The following is a 17761-nucleotide window of genomic DNA, read 5'->3' as shown; positions in this document are numbered from 1 at the left end:
ATATTTATGAGGCAAACATTAGTCTAATTCCAAAATGAGATAAAGACTCTACAACAAAAGTAAATTACAGGCCAATATTCCTGATGAATATATATGCCAAAATCCTCAACAAAACATTAGCAAATCAGATCCAGATGTATCAACTTCTTTGTTTCAGAACATTTCTTGTTGTGAAACAGTAGTTAGGAAGGATAAGTTCAATTCCCTGTCATCTACTGTAACTTAATTTATGCCATCTTAAATCTATTATGTACACACTTAGGGTTGGCACTTTGGCAGTGGTTCTTTGGCTAAACTGCAGCATTTGTTTAGCCCATTTCTAGATGTTATTTCAGGGATGATGGTTAAAATTATTCACCATGACCAAGTAGGATTATCAAAGGGATGCAGGACTGGTATAATATTCACTAATAAATAAATGTAATACATCACATAAACAAAATGAAATATAAAAATTATATGATCATATCAATAGATTCAGAAAAAGCATGACAAAATCTAGCACTATTTTTTGATGAAAACTCTCAGGAAAGTGATAATAGAGAGATCGTACTTCAACATAACAAAAACCATATTCTACAGCCAACATCATACTCAGTGGGCAAAATCTAGACTTTTTTTTTTTTTTTTTTAAGAACAGAAAAAAGACAGGGACATAATAAAAGCCATATATGAAAACCCTACATCCAACATCATACTCAAAGGGCAAAAACTAAAAGCATTTTCCTTAAGGACAGGAACAACACAAAGATGCCCACTTTTGCCACTCTTATTTAACATACTACTGGAAGTCTTAGCCACAGCAATCAGACAGGAAGGAAAAATAAAAGGTATCCAAATTGGAAAGGAGGAAGTAAAACTGTTATTGTTCATAGATGATATGATATTGTACATAGAAAATCCTAAAATTCTACCAAAAAATTACTGAACTTAATAAATGAATTTGGCAAAATAGCAGGATACAAAATTAACATCCAGAAATTTATGGAATTTTTATAAAACAATAATGAACTACCCTAAAGAGAAACTAAAACAAAAACAATCTTATTTACCATGGGAACAAAGACACTAAAATAAATATGCATAAACTTAATCACGGAGGTAAAAGACCTATACTCATAAAATATAGAATATTGAGAAAAAAATAGAGGAAGATACAAACAAGTGGAAGCATATATTGTGTTCATGGATTGAATGAATTAGCATCATTAATATGTCCATACTGCCCAAACTAATCTATATATTTAACAAAACTCCTATTAAAATACCAATGGCATATTTCACAGATCTAGAAAACAATACTTCAAAATTGTATATGGAACAAAAAATACTCCAAATAGTCTCAGCAATCTTGAGAAAGAACAAAGGAAGGTAATCAAAATACTGGACATCAAATTCTACTACAAAGCCATAATAATCAAAACAGCCTGGTACTGGCACAGGAACAGGCATATAGATCAGTAGAACACAACAGAATGCCCAGAAATCCACCCAAGCCATTGTGCTCAATTAATATTTTACAAAGTAGCCAAAAACATAAAATTAAGTAAGGCACTTTCTTCAATAACTGGTGTTGGAAAAATTGAACAGGTACATGTAAAACAATAAGACTACCAGCTTACACCATACAAAACAATAAACTCAAAATGGATAAAAGACTTAAATTTAAATCATGAAACCATAAAAATCTATAATAACCCATTGGCAGCAACATATCAGATATCTCATGTAGCATAATTTTCACTGATGCGTTGCCTAGGGAAAGAGAAACAAAGAAAAAATAAATAAATGAGACTACATGAAAATAAAATGCTTCTGCATGGCAGAATAAACCATTGACAAAAGGAAAAGGGATCCTACTGTATGGGAGAACATATTGCCAATGATACATCTGATAAAGGGTTAATTTTCAAAATATATAAAGAACTCATACAACTTAACAAAAGAAGACAAACAATTCAAATAAAGAATAGGCAAAGGACCTAAATAGATACTTCTCCAAAGAGGATATACAGATGGCCAAAAGACATATAAAAAAATGCTCAAAGAAATGAATCATCAAAAAGATGCAAATTAAAAAGGCAATGAGATGTCACCTCACACCTGTCTGAATCGCTACCATCAACAAATCAACAAACAACATATGCTGGCAAAGATGTGGAGAAAAGGGAACCTTAGTACACTGCTTGTGTGAATGCAGACTGGTGCAGCCAGTATAGAAAACAATATGGTGTTTCCTCAAAAAAGGTAAAAATGAAACTGTCATTTGACCCACTTCTGGGAATCTATCCTAAGAAGCGTGGAACACCAATCAGAAAAAAATATATGCATCCTGTGTTCATAGCAGTGCTATTTATAATAGCTAAGAAACAGCCCAAGTGCCCATTAGGAGATGAGTAGATAAAAAAGCTGTGGCACACTTGCATGATGGAATACTATGCAGCTGTAATAATGAAGGATCTCTTACCCTTTGAGATGACATGGAGAGTTCTAGAGAATATTATGCTATGCAAAATAATCTAGTCAAGTATCACATAAAAGACAAGTAAGTATCACATGATTCCACTTATATGTGGAATCTAATAAACAAAATAATCTGATGAACAAAACAGATCCAGAGACATGAAAGCACAGAATAGACTGAAGAATCTAAAAGGGAAGGATAGAGAGTGGGATGGAAAGACATTAACCAAAGAACTTATATGGATATATGTATAACCCATAGACACAGACAATACTGCAGTGATGGTCTGGGGGGTGCAGGAGCAGGGTGGAGGGTGTTAATAGAGAGGGAAAGAGTACATTTGTAATACTTTTACAATAAGGATAAATTAAGAATTTATAAAAAGAAGTGAACAAAAGAAAAAAGGCAATCAGAACAGAATAAGTGAATATATAAATTAAATAAATAAATAAATAAATAAATAAATAAATAAATAAATAAATAAATGGAGTGGTGGCATATTTTAGCTCAACATTGTCTTTGTAACCAATAAACTACCTCATAATGGAATGAATATCCTTGAAGCAAAGTGAGTTTTTAAACTCTGTAACTGTTTAAATGTAAGCTGTACGTCCGCCTTCCTAGATTCCTTTCAGGGTGTGTTCTACACTACATCTAATACATGACTTGTACATAGCCTTCAATTCTAAGATCTGTGAATCTATGAAACCACAGGTAAGGAAAAAAATAAGAAGCACTGAGTAAACACTCCTTAATGTTCCTTAGATCCTACTTTACTTCTCTTTTAACCATCATCCCTAAAATAACATTTAGAAACTGCCTGAACAAGTGCTGGAGTTTAGTCAAAGAATCACTGCCAAAGTGCTATCCCTAAGTGTGTACATAATAGACTTCTGATGGTATAATTTAAGTTACAATAGATGATGAGGATTGAATTTATCTAGTCCAACTATTGTTACACAAGAAGAAATGTACTGAAACAAAGAATTTTATTTGTAAAAATTAAGTATACTATTTTTTTCTGTGAAAATAATTGGCTTATGAAGAACATGTACACAGAATAAGGCATATTGGAGGAGCAAGAAAGGTTGGCATATCCATTACCCTTATGACTAAAAGTGATTGGAAGACTGTCTTTGAATTGATTAAAATTCTGAAAAGAGCAAATCAAAGTGTCCCAAGAGCTCTTGTAACAATGGCTGAACAACACAAGTTAGGTCAACAAAAGAAGGACACAGAAAAAAAAAAAAAATTAAATATCTCAACAAAAATCCAAAGAGTTTTATTGACATCTCCATTGAAAAATTGTACTAGGCTACTTGATGATTCAAGACATGTTAAAGTTATACAGTATTCAAGATACATAAGAAAGTATTGGAAACATACTAGCAGTTTGAAGATAACCAATTCTTAAATAATACCACTAATCTTTCAATTTTGTGTATGATCCTTAATAAAATTATAAGTGTTTTGAAAAAAATATAAATAAGAAATTGAAGGAAAGTAGATGTTTAAAAAATGAATGTTGGATACATGTATGAATGGAAAAAGAAGATGTAGGCACAACCTTATATGAACAACAATGGACTACTAATACTTAGGTATTAAAAAGCCTAGAATAGGATAAAAAGCAAGAAAATGACCATATTTATTAAGGTCAAAGATGATTGTATCAACAGATGGCTCTAAGTTTACCCATTGGTAAATTCCTAGACCATATCAGACTGAGTTGCTAAATTAATTTGGGATCACCATTGAGTTCAGAAAATAGCCTCAAACTATGATTTTCACATTCTCACTAAAGTGGTGTGAACTGTTTAAGTATGCTCTTTAAAAAAACAAACAAACAAACAAACAAAAACAACCGAAAAGAAACCATTTCCTTTCTTCCTACTTAATTACAATGTAGAATCAAGAAGGATCAGAGAGCCTTGGAAAGAGATCATTGACCCTGATTGAACAGCATGCCTTGAGTTGATTTGGTTCCCTCCCTTTAACCTCAGAAAACCAACTCTGTTTTCCTCTGCACTTCATAAAAACAAACAAACAAAAAATAAAATTTGGAGAGTTTGGTGTAATGTTCTTTTTTGGCCTCTTTCCAACATTGTTTTAAAAACCATCAACCTCACATCAGGACATAAGCTTAGACAGCACTGAGTGTCCAATCTCCCATGACAAGCTTCCAAAAGTCATTGGCATGGCTAGCATGTTTAGCTTACCCAAATACTGGTAACATATATTCACATCTGTTGCAATCACTAATTTTAAATGTAAAAGGTCCTATAAGAAACTGAAAAAAATTGTACAAAATCAGGCATAGGAGGAAATAATTCCTCGGTAATCCTTTCCCCTCTACTGTGGCCTCAGCAGCTCTCTCAAGGTTTCTATCCAGACCCAAGATGCTGCTCCTTTGTTCCCAGGCAGTCTTGAAAGAATCTGGCACTAATCTCCAAGACAGAGAAATAAGTTCTTGGTTGCAATGATAAACAAATATGGTTAATTGTTGCCCATCATAATTGTGGTCACCCAAAGCACCGATTTACTGCCTTTTCCTTCATAGCAATAAGAAAGTTTGGTATTCTATGCAAGCTAAGATGTTCTCAATTCTTGACCATATGCCTCATGTTATGAACCCTAGGACAGGGTGGCCCATTCTCACTATGACAAAAAGAGCACACATCTCCATAAAGGAATAATGGCAACCTTTACCACAAAAGGAGCTACCAAATAAAAATAAATATAAGCTAACATTTACTGAGCACCTGCTATGTCCCAGGTGCTTCTCTTAACTTAATTTCTACCCCAAAACCTATGTTACATATTTTCTTATCCTTTTATTACAAGAAAAGCAAGGGTTAGAGACATTATAAGGATATATAAGTCACTAAGTTCTATTAAAGAAGTTATTAAAAAAAGTCAGAAGAAGAAAATTGCAAGATTTGGAGTACAGTGAATTCTTAACATTTTAATTTAATTGAATAATTATGAATATTCAAGAAAAAATAGTAGCTATGCTTGGAAAGTAGTATAAAAAACAGAACACCACTCATTCTGTGTCTTTATGATATGGATATATTTGCATAAAATAATTTGAAGGAAGAGAGGTTGAATTAGGACAACCTGGTTACTGTCACTGAAAAAATATAATAGTGTCTACTATGCATACCACATACCAAAGAACAATTAAAGGTATGGTTCTTGCCCTGTAAGGAATTAGTAGTCTATTTCTTGGTAAGAGGGGAGAATGAATTAAAATTCAAATAACTTGCCCTGGCCGGTTTGGCTCAGCGGTTGGAGCGTCAGCCTGCGGTCCAGAGAGACCCGGGTTCGGTTCCCGCTAAGGGCATGTACCTCGGTTGCAGTTTGTCCCCAGCCCTGGTTGGTCGTGCGGGTGGCAGCCACTCGATGTGTCCCTTCACATCGATGTTTCTCTCTCTCTCTCTCTCTCTCCCTCCCGCTCTATCTGAACAAAAAAAGGAAAAATGTCCTCGGGTGAGGATAAAGAAAAAAAAAAATTCAAATAACTTTAGGAGGTCAAACGATTGGAAGTGTTTATCACTGTAGACCCACTATTCCTGAATAAAGAGATAGAATATACAAAGGAAATTTGAAAAAGTGCAAAGAAAATAATTGGTTTTGAGGTACAATCTGGGGGTAGTGGAGGAAAACAGGCTTTGGAACTAGATGCAGCAAATTTTGAATCTCAATCATTATCACTTTTTAGTTGTATATCCTTGGGAACATTACTTACCTTCTTGCAGCAAAGATATATGTGATGCTACATAGGTTCTCAATAAATGTTACTCCTATTTTCCTTACTAGGCAGTTGTTGGAATTTACCCCAGTGGTGTTTTGTTTTTGTTTTTGTTTGTTTTTTTGCTTCTCTTAACTGGTATATGTGTATGAACAAAGTCATTTTACATTTAACAAAGAAGTCATGAGAGGAAGATGGCGATGGGCAGGGCTGGAGAAAGAGTGAGTGCATGAGAGTGTGAGTGAGTGTGAGAGTGTGAGTAGATGTGAATGTGGATGAGCAAACTTGTGCAGCACAGAAACACAAAGAAGAAGGTTCCTGCATTGTGGACAGAAAGCAGCTAGCTACCGTGGTGAGCTGCTCTTCAGGGCATTTCTACCTGCATAACCAGGAGGCACCGCCATTTTGGAAGATTCCTGATCTTCCCTGGGAGGAGGCAGTGAGAGCAGATAGGGCCCAGCAACATGAGCCCACAAGTACTCCTGGCACCATTGGACCAGTGACCTCGAAGTGTCAACACAGACCAATGAACAGTAGCAGAGCTGTCAAGGGGCTTGCTGCAGAAGCCAGAAACAGCTGGGAGCCCAACACTATCCCCCACAGTAGCAGCCCTATCAGAGTCAAGACTCACCCCCAACAACAGAGGCTGGAGAGCAGACAACCATCCCCAGAAAACAGAACCACAGATCAGCAGCAGAGACCTATCCTCAAAAGGTTTAGCAAAGTCTGAGAAAGAGCTGAGCCCAAATAGGCAGCAGTGCTCCCCAGTCACTAGCAGCAGGACCTGGGGCTCCAAAGAGACTACTAGTGTGATGCAGCTTCCCACAAAACCAGTGGGGAGCCAGGGCTCCACTGGGGCCTGTGCATTCCCACTGCCCAGGGATCAGGTGGAGCTGGGGCTCCAGCAGGGCCTGTGCAACCCAGCTGCCCACGGGATTGCTGGGGAGCTGGGAATCCAAAGGGGCCACTGTGACCCAGCTGCCCACGGGATCTGTGGGGAGCCAGGGCTCCAGAGAGGCCTCTGTGATCCAGCTGCCCATGGTGCTGGTAGGGAGTGAGGCTCCAGCAGGGCATGAGCTATACAGCTGGAGGTGGCACCAGCAAGCAACAGGGAACACAGCTTCAGAGGGGCCCATGCAATCCAGCAGAAGCACTAACCTGGACAGACTAATACCAGCCAATAGTTGTCAATATTCCAGGACTCACAGCAGGCAAGAGGAGACAGGCAACAGAACAGTCTGAGAAGTACAACAGCCTTATTTGATACATAGTGAACTGCCTATACATCTCAACATCCTTCACCAGGTCTAGAGCTACCAGATCGCTAAAATGGGGAGGCAAACAAACAACACCCAAAGGAAAGAAAAAAAAAGAAAACACCAGAAAACAAATGACAGGAATGGAAGAAAGAAACTTGTCAGATAAAGAATTCAAAGCAATGATTTAAGGGTGCTCAAACAATTGAGTGAGAACTACAAGCAACTTAATAAGAATTATGAAGAGCTCAGTGGAAATTACATGAGCTAAAAAAAAAAAAAAAAACAGGTAGAAGCTACACATAAAAATTAAGAGGAAATAAAGAATGACATAGCTGTTATGAAAAAATACCTTAGAAGGGTTCAATAGCAGATTAGAAGAAACTAAAGACTGAATAAGTGCCTTAGGAGACAAAGTAGAAGAAAAACATCCAAATAGAGCAGCATATGGGGAAACAAATTAAAAGTAGGAGGAGAGTTTAAGGAAGCTGTGGGAAAATACCAAACATAACAACATTCACATTATAGGAATACCGAAAGGAGAAGAATCAGAGAAAGGAATAGAAAACCTGTTTGAAGAAATAATGACAAGTGGGAAGCCAAAGCACGAGAGGGACTAGTGCGATCCAGCTGCCCATGGGTCCTGCGGGGTGCTGGGGCTCCAGAGAAGCCTGTGTGACCCAGCAGCCCACAAGAGTGGTGGGAAGCTAGAGTCCCAGAGGGACTAGTGCAATCCAGCTGCCTGTGGGGGGACCTGCAGTGTGTGGGGGCACCAGAGAGGCCTGTGAGACCTAGTAGGGACTGTGTGATCCTGTTACCCACAGGATCTGCGGGGTACTGAAGCACCAGAGAGTCCTTTGGGACTCAGAAGCCCATAACATAGGCATAGAGCTGGGTCAAAAAAGGGCTTATGTGATCCAGTTACTCCTGGGACCTGCAGGGTGAGGGGGCAGCAGACAGACCTGTGCAACCCAGCTGCGCACAAGATAGGTATAAAGGATGTGAAAATGGCAGCAGAGTGAATGGAAGCTACACAGACGATCTCCTAAGAACAAAAGGGAATCACAACTAAAATAAAGACAAATCCTCAGAAAAAAGCAACAGAAAAGCAGCAGAAAAGAACCATATAACCAGGGACACTGGTAGGATCTGTGGAGGTGCAAGAGGGTGGCTGCCTGGGAACCCATAAACAGCAGTCTTAGTTGTAAGCAGCACCCTTGGGGAATACAGACAAAGCCCACTCCAGAGCTCAGAGAGCCAGGACAGAGGGCTTAAATAGCCACAGCCACTCACATGGGGGCTATAGCACAGGGAGGGCTAGAACTCTGTGGGGACACCCAGGACCTGGAGGGCACTCAGAGTTTTTGCTGAGTTACAGTCACAATGGACTGTGGCCAGTGTGCTTCTTCACAGAGTTGTGGGGATTAGCAACAGCACCCCCACCTAGCGGATTAAGCATTTCCTAGGTGAGGCAAAGAAATGCAAATTGGGCTCATTAACAACCACCATCTATCCCAATCTCTGGAAATCCTCTACTACAGAACACCAGGGCTACATTCCATGGCACTGAGTAACTGAGACTACTAGCCTCCAGAAAAAAGCTAAATAATAAATAAACTTTTCTTGGGCTTGAAAAATCTACCGAGGAAAGTAAGAATTGACAGTGGTGTTTAACATGTGCTCACCCAGGCTCATCCAAATCAAGTGGAGGGAGCCACAAACAGCAGAACACCAACACCCACAGGGAAAATTTGGCAGGCTCCAAAACCCACTGAGATAGCCAAAATGGTGAAACAAAAAAAAACAAATCCCAAGTGAAAGAACAGGAGAAGTCTGTTGAAGACAATATAAATGTTATGCAGATAAGCAAATTATCAGAGGTAGAGTTCAGAGCCATGATCTTGAGGAAGCTCAACAGCATGAGTAAGGACATCAGCACCATGCGTAAATATATAAAAATATTGAAAACCAACCAAGTGGAAATGAAGAATGACATAGCAGAAATTAAGAAAACATTGGAAGGACTAACCAGCAAATTAGAGGAAGCTGAGGATCGGATCAGTATATTTGAAAAAAGGTTAAAAAAAATCAACCAATCATAAAACCAAAAGAAAAAAAAAAAACAATTAAAAAACAGGAAGATAGCTTAAGAAGACTGTCCAACAACTGGAAACATAATCATATTTGCATCATAGGAGTTCCCAAAAAAGAAGAAAATGGGCAAGGGTTAGAGAATATATTTGAAGAAATAGTGACAGGAAACTTTGCTAACTTGGTGAAGGAAAAGGGCATTCAAGTTCAAGAAGCACAGACAGCCTCAAGTAAGAAGAATTCAAATTTGCCCACACCAAGACACATAGTAATCAAAATGCCAAAAATTAAAGACAAAGAGAATCCTAATGGCAGCAAAAAATAAGCAACAGGTTACTTACAAAAGAAAACCCATAAGGCTCTCAGCTGAGTTTTCAACAGGAACAAAACAGGCTAGAAGGGAGTGGCATGAAGTAATCAAGGTCATGAAAAACAAGAATCTGAATCCAAGACTACTCTATCCAGCAACCCTATCATTCAAAATAGAAGGTCAAATAAAGAGCTTTCCAGACTGGGAAAAAAAAAAAAAAAAAAAGTTAAAGGAATATATAAACACCAAACCAGCACTGCAAGAAAAATGGAAAAGACTGCTGTAATTAGTAGAAGAAATAGGAGGAAAAATATAACCACACTAAACAAAAATGGCAATAAATTATATATCACTTATCACCTTAAATGTGAATTATTTAAATGATCCAATAAAAAGACACAGAGTAGCTGACTGTATAAGGAAGCATGCCTCAAATATACATTGTTTACAAGAGATCCACCTCACAACAAAAGACTCACATAGGTGTAAAGTGAAGGAATGGAAAACAATCTTTCAAGCAAATAGAAAGGGAAAAAAAAAAAAAGCTGAGGTAGCAATACTCATATCAGATAAAGTAGATTTCAAACTGAAGGCCATAACTAGAGACAAAAAAGGTCCACTACATAATATTGAAAGATCTATCCAACAGGAAGCTTTAACCTTGGTAACGTATATGCACCCAATATAAGAGCACTAACATATATTAAAAATTTCTAGAGGACTTCAAAAGAGAAATCGATAGCAATGCAATTATAGCAGGGGACTTCAACACCCCGCTGATATCACTGTATTACATCCTCTAGACAAAAAAATTAAGAAGGAAACACAGACTCTAAATGAAGCACTACATCAAATGAATTTCATAGATATCTACAAAGAATTACATCCCAAAACTGTGGAATTCACATTCTACTAAACTGCACAGGGGGCATTCTCAAAGATAGACCATATGTTAGGGCACAAACTAAGTCTCCACAAGTTCAAGAAGACGGGAATCATATCAGGCATCTTCTCAGATCACAATGGCATGAAACTGGAAATCAATTGCAACAAGAACATGTAAAGACATTTGAAAACATGAGGCTAAATAGCATATTATTGAACAATGAATGGGTTACCATGAAGATCAAGGAAGAAATTTAAAAAATTCCTGGGAACTAATGAAAATGAACACACAACAACACAAAATCTATGGTATGCAGCAAAAGCAGTTCTGAGAGGGAAGTTCATAGCATTAAAAGCCTACCTCGAGAAACAAGAAAAATTTCTAATAAACTATCTAACCTCACAACTTAAAGAACTAGAAAGCAAACTAAAAGAAAAGCCCTGAGCAAGTAGAAGAAAGAAAATAGTAAAGATCAGAGCAGAAGTAAATGAAATAAAGACAAAAAAAAATTAAAAGGATCAATAAAATAAAGAGCTGGTTTTTGGGGAAGATAAACAAGATTGATGGACCCTTAGCTAGATTCACCAAGAAACAAAGAGAGAAATCCCAAGTACACAAAATCAGAAATGAGACAGGAGAAATAATAACCGACAACACAGAAATACAAAGGATTGTTAACAAATATTATGAACAATAATACACCAATAAATTCGACAATCTACACATTATGGACAATTTTCTAAAAATACAGTCTCACAAAATTGGACCGGGAAGAGACAGGAAACTTGAACAGACCAATAACAACAAAAGAAATTGAAGACGTAATCAAGACTTTCCCAGCACACAAAAGCCCAAGCTCGGACGGCTTCATGGGGAAATTTTACCGAACATTCAAGTAAGAACTAATGCCCATTCTCCTCAAACTATTTCAAAAATTCAAAATGAAGGAAGACTTCCAAACTTGTTTTAACATGCCAGCATAATTCTAATTCTAAAACCAGAAAAAGACACTACAAGGAAAGAAAACTACAGGCCAATATCCCTGATGAACATAGACGCCAAAATCCTGAACAAAACACTATCAAATCAAAATCAGCAATACATCAAATACATTATTCACCAAGACCAAGTAGGATTCAACCCAGGGTTTCAAGGTTGGTACAATATTAGCAAATCAATAAATGTGATACACCACATAAACAAAATAAAAGATAAAAATTATATGATCATATCAATTGACACTGAAAAATCATTCGACAACATCCAGCAGCACTCATTTCTGATAAAAATGTTTAGCAATCTGGGAATAGACGGATCATATCTTGACATAAAAAAGGCCATATATGAAAGACCTACAGCCAACATCATACTCAATGGGGAAAAATTAAAAGCATTTTCCTTAAGAACAAGACAAGGATGCCACTTGTACCACTCTTATTTAACATAGGACTGGAAGTCTTAGCCACCGCAATCAGATAGGAAGAAAAAATAAAAGGGATCCAAATTGGATAGGAGGAAGTGATACTGTCACTATTTGCAGATGACATGATAATATACATAGAAAACCCCAAAGACTCCATCAAAACTTTACTAGATTTAATAAATCAGTTTGGCAAAGTAGCAGAATACAAAATTAACATCAAGAAATTGGCATTCTTATATACCAATGATGAAATCACAGAAAGAGACACTGAAAAACAAAACATATATATATGAGCAAAAAAAACTTACCATCTGAGCAAAAAAACCTAAGATACCTAGGAATAAATTTGACCAAAGAAATAAAGGATCTATTCGCAGAAAAGTACAGTTCATTGGGAAAAAAAAAGAGGAAGATATAAAAAAGTGGAAGCATATACTTTGTTCATGAATTGGAAGAATTAACATAATTAAAATGTTCATACTACCTAAAGCAATCTATAGATTGAATGAAATCCCCATCAAAATACCAACAACATACTTCACAGAACTAGAAAATATACTTAAAAAGTTCATATGGAACCAAAAAAGACCCTGAATAGCCACAGCAATCTTGAAAAAGAACAAAGTTGAAGGAATCACATTACCAGATTTCAGGTTATACTACAAAGCCACTATAATCAAAACAGCCTGGTACTGGCACAAGAACAGGCAGATAGATCAATGGAACAGAATAGAGAACCCAGACAGAGACCCAAGACAATATACTCGGTTAATATTTGACAAAGGTGGCAAGAGAATACAGTGGAGTAAAGACAGCCTCTTTAATACATGGTGTTGGGAAAATTGGACAGCTACATGCAAAATAAATAAATAAATAAATAAAACTAGACCATCAACTGATAAAATTGATAAAAGACTTAAATGTGACTCATGAATCCATAAAAATTTAAGAAGAAAATGAAGGCAACAAAATTTCAGACATCATACGCAGCAGAATTTTCACTGATACGCATCATACGCAGCAGAATTTTCACGCAACAGAATTTTCACAGATACATCACCTAAGGCAACAGAAACAAAGGAGAAAATGAACACATGGGAGTACATCAAACTCAAAAGATTTTGCACAGCAAAAGAAACAATCAGCAAAATGGAAAGGCAACCCACTGTATGGGAGAGCATAATTGCCAACAATACCTGAGATAAGGGGTTATTTTCCAATGAATATAGAATGTTCATACACCTTAATAAAAGAAAAAGAACCCATTTAAAAAATAGGCAGAGGATCTAAATATACACCTTTCCAAATAGGACATACAAATGGCTAAGAGACATGTGAAGAAATGCTCAACATCACTAATCAACAGAGAGATGCAAATTAAAACCACAATGAGATATCACCTCACACCTGTCAGAGTGGCCGACATCAACAAATCATCATACAAGTGTTGGTGAGGTTGTGGAGAAAAGGGGACTCTAGTACACTGCAGGTGGGAATGCAGACTGTTGCAGCCACTATAGAAAACAATATGGTGTTACCTCAAAAATTAAAAATTGAACTGCCATTTGACCCAGTGATTTCACTTTTAGGAATATACACTAAAAGCCTGAAACACCAATTAGAAAAAATATATGTACCCCCATGTTCATAGCAGCACTATTTACAATAGCTAAGATTTGGAAACAGCCCAAATGTCCAACAGTAGACAGATAGAAAAGCAGTGGTACATGTACACAATGGAGTACTATGCAGCTGTAATAAAAAAAAGATCTCTTGCCCTGGCTGGTTTGGCTCAGCGGTTAGACCATCAGCCTGCGGTCCGGAGAGACCCGGGTTCGGTTCCCGCTAAGGGCACGTACTTCGGTTGCGGTTTGTCCCCGGCCCTGGTTGGTCGTGCAGGTGGCAGCCACTCGATGTGTCCCTTTCACATCGATGTTTCTCTCTCTCTATCTCTTCCTCTCTCTCCCTCCCACTCTATCTGTACAAAAAATGGAAAAATGTCCTCGGGTGAGGATTAAAAAAAAAAAAAAAAAAAAAAAGATCTCTTATCCTTTGAGATGGCATGGAAGGACCTGGAAAGTATTATCCTAAGCAAAACAAGCAAAACAGAGAAAGACAAGTAACACATGATCTTACTTATTTGTGAAATATAATGAACATAACAGTCTGAGGAACGAGGTAGTCCCAGAGAAGTGGAAGTGGGGTACAGACTCACAATCCCAAGAAGAGGGGGTTTTGGGGGAGAGATAAACCACAGAACTTATATGTATGTATGCATGAACAATGGACCTGGCCCTCAAAGCTGGAGACAGGGTGGGGAGGTAGGATGAGGAGAAATCAGTGGGGGGAAAAGGAGAAACGTCTGTAACAAAAATAAATTCATTAGAAAATAAATAAATAAATAAATAAATAAATAAATAAATAAATAAATAAATAAAATAATGACAGAAAATTTCCCTAAGTGGTGAAGGAAAAAGTCACACAAGTCCAGATAACACAGAGATCCAAAGCAAGATGAACCCCAAAGACCCACAGCTAGACACATAATAATATAAATGGCAAATATTAAAGACAAAGAAAGAATTTTAAAAAAAGCAAGAGAGAGACAGAAAGTTTCCTACAAGGGAGCTCCCTTTAGACTGTCAGGTGATTTCTCAATGGAAACACTACAGGTCAGAAGGGTGTGGCATGAAGTGTACAAAGTAATGCAAGACAAAAGTCTGAATCCAACACTACTCTAACAAGTAAGGCTATCATTCAAAATTGGATAAAAATAATGTGCTTCACAGATTAAAAAAAAAAAAAAAAGAACAAAAAACAAAAAAAACACAAGCAAGTTAAAGGATTTTACCACCATCAAACCAGCCCTGCAAAAAATGCTGAAGGGACTCTTGTAAGAAGAAAAAAAAAAATGAGAGAGAGGGAAAGAGAGGAACACAGGCATAAAATAATAATGGCAACTAATAAGTATCTATCAATAATAACCTTTAATATAAATGTTTTAAATGCTCCAATCAAAAGACATAGGGTAGCTGATAGGATAAGAAAACACGACCCATTATATGCTGTTTACAAGAGACCCACCTCACAACATAAGACTCACACAGAATGAGAGTGAAGGGATGGAAAGAAAATTTCCAAGCAAGTGAAACAAAAAAAAAAATAGTGTAACAGTATTCATATCTGACAACATAGCCTTCAAAACGAAGGCCATAATAAGAGACAGAGAAGGTCACTACATAATATTAAAAGGATCAATCCAAGAAGAGGATATAACCCTGGTAAAAATATACACACTAAATATAGGAGCACCAAAATATATTTAAAAACTTCTGGAGGACTTCAAAAGAGAGATCAATAGCAATACAACCACAATGGGTGGCGTTAGCACCTCACTGACACTACTGGATAGGTCTTCCAGAAAAAAAAAAAAAATTAACAAGAACATAGAATCATTATATTATGAACTAAATCAGTTGAACTTAATTGACATTTATGGAACATTCCACCTCAAAGCTGCAGTATATACATTCTTCTCAAGTGCACATGGGACATTCTCAAAGATAGACTATATATTAGAACACATAGTAAGCCTCTAAAAATTCAAAAATATTGAAATCATCTAAAGCATCTTATCAAATCACAATGGCATAAAACTAGAACTTAAATACAACAAAAACATTCTAACACTTGGAGGCTAAATAGCATGTTATTAAACAATGAATGAGGTGACCAGCAAGATCAAGGCAAATAAATTTAAAATTCCTAGAAACTAATGAAAACAAACACACAACAACACAAAATCTATGTAATGTATTGAAAGAAGTCCTGAGATGGAAGTTTATAGCACTACAGGCCTACCTCAAGAAACTAGAAAAATTTCTAATTGAATTTCTAACCTTACAATTTAAGAACTAGAAAGTAAACAAACAAACAAACAAAAAACACAGAGCAAATAGAAGAAAAGAAATAGTAAAGGTCTGTACAGAAATAAATGACAGAGACTAAAAAATACAGTTCAAAAGATCAATGAAACAAAAAGTTGGTTCTTTGAAAAGATAAACAAGATTGATGGCCATCTAGCCAGACTCACTAAGAAACAAAAAAGAGAAGACCCAAATAAAGAAAATCAGAAACAAAAGAGAAGTAACAATTGACATCACAGAAATAGAAAAGATCATTGAAACATACTATGAACAATTATATGCCAACAAATTCGACAGTCTAGAAGAAATGGACACATTTCTAGAAACACAGTCTCCCAAAACTAAACCAGAAAGTGATAGAAAACTTGAACAGACCAATAACAACAAATAAAATTGAAAATGTTAAGAAACGCACAGCAAACAAAAGCCCAGGCCTAGAAGGCTTCACAGGGGAGTTTTGCTGAACACTCAAAGAAGATCTAATACAATTCCTCTCAAATTATTCCAGAAAATCCAAGAAGACTGGAGACTTCCAACCAATCTCATTTTATGAGGCCAGCATAATTCTAATTCCAAAACTGGATAAAGACACTAAAAAAAAAAAAAAAAAAAGGAAAACTACAGGCCAATATCACTGATGAGTACAGATGCCAAAATCCTTAACAAAGTATTAGCAAATTGGATCCAACAATACATCAAAAAAATTCTGCACCATGGCCAAGTGAGATTCATCCTGGGGATGCAAAAATGGTACAATATTTGCAAATCAATAAACATGATACACCACATAAACAAAATAAAAGATAACAATCATATGATCATAGCAATACATGCTGAAAATGCATTCGACAATATCCAGCACCCATTTCTGATAAAAATGTTCAGCAATGTGAGAATACAGGGATTATATCTCAACATAATAAAAGCAATATATAAAAAGCCTACAGCCAACATCATACTCAATGGGCAAAACTAAAAGCATTTTTCTTATGAACAGGAACTAGACAGGGATGTCCACTTTAGCCACTCTTATTTAACATAGTACTGGACCTCTTAGCCACACCAATTAGACATGAAGGAAAAATAAAAGGGATCCAAATTGGTAAGGAGGCTGTAAAACTGTCATTATTTGCAGATGACATAATATTGTACATAGAAAACCCTAAAGACTCATCAAAAATATACTAGACTTAATAAAGAAATTTAGCAAAGTAGCAGGATACAAAATCAACTTCAAGAAATCGATGGCATTTTTTTTTTTTTTTTTTACAGATGTTTCACCTTTTTTTTTTTTTTTCCACTGACACCATCCTCCTAATACCCCCCAACCTGTGTCTGGCTTTGTTGTCCATGTACATTGGTTATACGTACATGCATAAAAATTCTGTGGTTTATCTCTTTCCTTCCTCCAACACTCCCTCTTCTGAGGGTTGTTAAGTGTGTACCCTACTTCCATGTCTCTGGTTTTACCCTGTTCCTCAGACTGTTGTGTTCATTATATTCCACAAATAAGTGAGATTATGTGGTATTTGTGTTTTCTGTGTGTCTTGTTTCCCTTAGGATAATACTTTCCAGGTCCCTCCATGTCATCGCAAAGAATAAGTGATCTTTCTTTCTGAGAGCTGCATAGTTCTCCATTGTGAACATGTAC

The sequence above is a fragment of the Molossus molossus genome, unplaced genomic scaffold (genome assembly GCF_014108415.1).
Source record: "Molossus molossus isolate mMolMol1 unplaced genomic scaffold, mMolMol1.p scaffold_m16_p_2, whole genome shotgun sequence".
Taxonomy (NCBI): Eukaryota; Metazoa; Chordata; class Mammalia; order Chiroptera; family Molossidae; genus Molossus; species Molossus molossus.
The sequence above is the reverse complement of the archived record's forward strand: the minus strand, read 5'-3'. Positions refer to the sequence as shown.